The following is a 4,863-nucleotide window of genomic DNA, read 5'->3' as shown; positions in this document are numbered from 1 at the left end:
ATGAGTTAGCACTGTTTACTTTGTATGTAATGTTTAAAACAGATTAATGTATGTTACATAACTCATTCCCTTTTAAAACATTTGGTGTTACATAAACACCATTTTTCCAAGAGAGTACAAGGCTCTCAGTCACGTTGCACAGTTTTCTCACATTCGATTTGTGCTGTAGTTTTTCTTCCTAATTGTATTTTTAACGTTTCATTATTATCTCCATTCTTCTCATAATCTGATTATTTTGGAGCCTACCCAATAAAATAGGTCTGTAGCTTTTGAACTGTGCACAACGAATCCCTTTCTCATCCATTTTGTTTTAGACTAAATTGACATGTACCTTGCACTAATTTTATTCTGCTAACTATTTGGGTGATGTAGTCTAACGCTCCAGACAAAAAGAATCGATGTGGAGCTGATTTGCCAACTTCTCACCGCTCTCACATCATTTAACTTACTTGATATGCACAGCCGATCTGGATAGTCTCTGGATAGTCGGAAACGTCGATCTCTAAAAACTTCTTCTTGGAAGAATAAAGCTGGGTATTGGCACTTACCCGACTTTCTCTCTCTCTCTCACTCTCACTCTCTCTCTCTGTCTCTGTCTCTCTCTCTACTCATGAAATAAATGGATACTCACAGAATACTTTTAGTTTAGCCTTGGTATATTTCAAAAATCCGCAAAGAACAGATTCACCAATTCTCGCATAAATATTCGAAAGTTTGCAAGTCAACCGATTCGTCTCACATTAGAGTCGATTAAATACATTTACAATAACGTTGGTTTCACAACCACATAATGTATGATCATATTTCGCTTTCAGAGAGTCCAATAAATGAATTGCTTCAAACTCTAACCTGATTTCTTCATTTGTCCTTAACAATCATCACAGTCCATAAACGTGCAAAATAATACACAAAAATTCCTTGTTCTTCTCTAGACATCCACATTCACTGAAACTCTATGGATGGTAAAACAGGTACTAGGCGGCCGCTGTTCGCCATCACGTCCACCTTTTGCTCATGACATTGTGTAGACCTGCACACACAAACATGCAATGCACAGTAGGTCGGATTCGTCTCTCTCACAATTCTATTTAAAATATCATGTGTTCGAGACGTAGGAAGGCCAAGTGACTCTAGAATTTACACAGAAATTCTCGAAGCACTACAGTAGGTGATGCAATATATATATATATATATATATATATATATATATATATATATATATATATATATATATATATATACACATATATACAGCAGTTAAATGATTTCGAGCTTTTAAAAGAGTCTAGTATGAAATATTATCCAAAAAGTAGAGATATATGCATGGTAGCGTATCATATGTAACAACTTTTAGGAACAGTGTCATTCAAAGGGTAAAGCAATTCTTAATTTCTGGAATAGGATTAAAAACTAAAAACCTGGAAATACTCGGGAGATTAATGTTCTTTTGATTGGCAGGATAGAGTTACATTAAAAGTGAACAATTTATGATGCACAGACAATGGTCTTTCGAGAGCTGTGGATGCCCAGAACATAAAGTACTTTATGAGGGATTATTTTATTCACAGTGTATAAATACACTATGTTAATGGCGATCCCATATTAGAAGTTGTGGTTGCCTAAAATCTAGTATTAGTAGAAGTATTGAAGAATTATTGTGAAGTGTTAGGATTATACTGACATGTTCAGAAAATTCCGTGATTTTTCATGATAATGATGATAGTGCTGTTGTATACATGATTTTAAAGTTATCCGAAACTGATGATATTCACTTGAAATGTTAATTTAATTCTGATATGATGTTAATGTTAAGGTAAAGGATAGAAACTTCATTAGTGTAGTGTACTGTATGTGTTGTATCATGTGACACGTATTAACAGAGAAATGCAAATTTTTAATAATCTGAGTTATTGAGAAATGATTATTGACAAGAATAGTATTAAAGTGACAGCTATGAAAGCATTAATAGTGTAAACATAAATCATATAAAAGCGTACTTATGACTTACAGTGTGTCAAAAATAATAGTTTTTGTGATAATGGATTAAATAAAAAATACAAAATGATGAAATGTTGACGGTGTCTGTACTTGATAACCGCTTGCTAAAATGAATAAGAAAGGGCTCATAGATAATTATAGCTGCTGATTCTGAAAACAAATGAAATGTAGTCTTCTTACTTAAGTCGATCTCAAAAGCTTTCATCAGTCCGGTTTCATGGAGGCAAGAGATTTCTTTCTGTACCTCAATCGATATGGGAATTTTGTGATCGAAAATCTGTTCCGTAAATGGTTTATTATAATGACATATAAATCAAGTAATAGAGTAGTTCCTCTTACATTGAACCCAACGCTGCTTTTGTGTGGTAGTCCAGACGATAGTACAGACATTATGAAATACTACAACAAACATTTACCAATGAACAATAAAATACATTAAATGGAGCAGGGAAATGTGTTGTATGGAGGATAGTGTGGCTAGAAACTCATTATTCTTTACAGTTGTTGCTTCATTCTACTGACCAACTGTGGAATCACATCACGGAACGCATCATGTGTCTAGAGCTGAAATGTCGTATCAGGACCTACCAAAGGTTATATATCACAGTTAACGAAGGTAAAAAACAAGACTTGAAGGCACATAAGATCGTGAGTACAGTTCTGTAATGTACACGAGAGGCAAATGTAGGTTTAACTGTTGAATTAATTTTGCTGGGAACTACATTTTCTGACACTTATGTACTTTTCTTTGGGTATCTGTGATGTAATCCCTTATTATTTAGCCCATACATTTCTCAAAGTGCCACAAACAAACACAAAGGCTACATTTTCAAACATTTCTTAGCTAAACTAAGTTTTCTTGAATTCTAAAATTCCTATGTTTATTCCTAGCAAAAGGTAACCAAATGTTATGAAATCTTCCTTCATTAAATACGTTTAAAATTACTAACGTATTATTATTTTTATGTGTATAAACGTAACTCGGTTAATTTTGGGAGTGATTATTTTAAAAGGTACAGAGGAAAAGGCTCATTAATTACTACAGATATATTTAAATTTATAATTTATAAAAAAATTTCAATTCGCAAAAAAATTCTGCAACTGAATTTACGAATGTATTTTAATACTACTAACCATCACACAAAATTTTATTTGCTCATCTTTAATATCTAACGCACACCTAACGGCAACAAGAGAGTATGCATTTCATACAAATCCATCATTAGGATAACTAGTCAACGAGACTGTTTGCTATCAGCAGGATATACGAGATTGAATGACAGGCTACACAAAGATTCATCTATCGTGACACATCAGTTATAAGAATACTAGAGAAAGAATTACTCCTTCCTAGGAGATGTCCCGCTAACACCATGTAATATCTCCTCTACACGTGATAATGTTCTGAATTCGGTGAACAAGAGAGTCGATCCGTTATTCCACGTACACTGTATCGCTCACTTGTGATGAGGTTTCACAGAGGTACAATACAGTTGGGGCATAATGTTTGTTCCTTTCATCCACTGTTCGAAATGGTCTCAGGCATTTTCTACAGAATTAGGAGGGAGTAATTTAGTGAAATGATCGAAGAGTGCTAGGGTATCTGAATAATTATCAGATTTCTAAAGGAAGTACATTAGTAGTGTGTCTGCACTTGTAGTGTCTGTAATGTTCGAAGAATTTTCCTATCGACATGCATGCATGTGTGAAGTAACAGACACTGCTGACGAATCATGACCTGTATTACCAAATTTCCTATGCGGTACCACCATACATACGATTTTTACTAGAAACAAAAGAGATTTTAGCCAGTCAGGGAATTGAAGTGGTCACCAACCACTTCTTTATTTTGCCCTATGAAAGCAGAGAAACTAGCTTCAGGCTCGTAGAGAAAGTGTGGATAGTGGTCTAAGTTCAAGGCCCAGCCATGATGCCTCTCACTTCCTGTACTTCAACCGGTCCCTCAATGACTTTTCTTTTCCTTCGAATGCAAAATCTGCGACCTAATGTCAACAAAAATCATTTCTGTGTAAGAGAGGACATTTTAAACAACCTGAATAACATAAATCACCACAACACGAAATGAAAAGTAAGTACACATAATTTGTGCGTCCATCTTATTCCATATGGGTAATCTCAAAATATCCAAGAGGAAATAAGAAAAAGGGATTGCTTATTTGTATTGCTTTCACAACGATGCCACAGTCGATTGAAACGAAAACAGTGTTGTAAGCCATTCCTGTACACCATCCCATGCCCTCTTTCCATTTGCAGTATTGATTGGTAGCAGGTAGATATTCACATCTCCTCATGTGAAGGCCCACTACAGGAATCGCCGTCTCTGCTACAGTACTTTCCAAGTGTGAGTGTGGTTTACGGAATAACTACGCAACAAATTACTAAAGACATCCTGTTATCAAGGAGTAGGTTCAAGGGCGCTAAAATTGGCTTGGAGATATTGCCAATTATTAAAAACCACCTGTCATTATTTGGGAATAAGTAGTAGATGCAAATGCTTTTAAAGCACTTGAGAGCTGAGTCTTCATGGTCAGGAAGGAAGTATCCTCTGGCCATAAGAGGAGCTGGTGGTCAGACGAGCAAAGTGGAGGGGTAGCAGACGAGAATTTTCTGCACCAGCCTACATATGTCAAACTCTTATCCGCACCCTAAATTTTGTTCATATGTGGGCGAGAGGTGGTACTGTGGGAACAGGAGACAATCTGTCACCAGAATAGTGTTCAATCAGTGTCTCGTTGCGTATTTCTAGTTGACAACTTGACACCAGATTGCTTGTACATGTGTAGTGAGGTGGGGCCATGGCGCAGCAATACACACCTCAGACAGTTGTGTTGCCAGGTTTTTAAA

The sequence above is a fragment of the Schistocerca serialis genome, chromosome 9, assembly GCF_023864345.2.
Source record: "Schistocerca serialis cubense isolate TAMUIC-IGC-003099 chromosome 9, iqSchSeri2.2, whole genome shotgun sequence".
NCBI classification, from domain to species: domain Eukaryota; kingdom Metazoa; phylum Arthropoda; class Insecta; order Orthoptera; family Acrididae; genus Schistocerca; species Schistocerca serialis.
Note: the sequence above shows the minus strand (reverse complement) of the source record.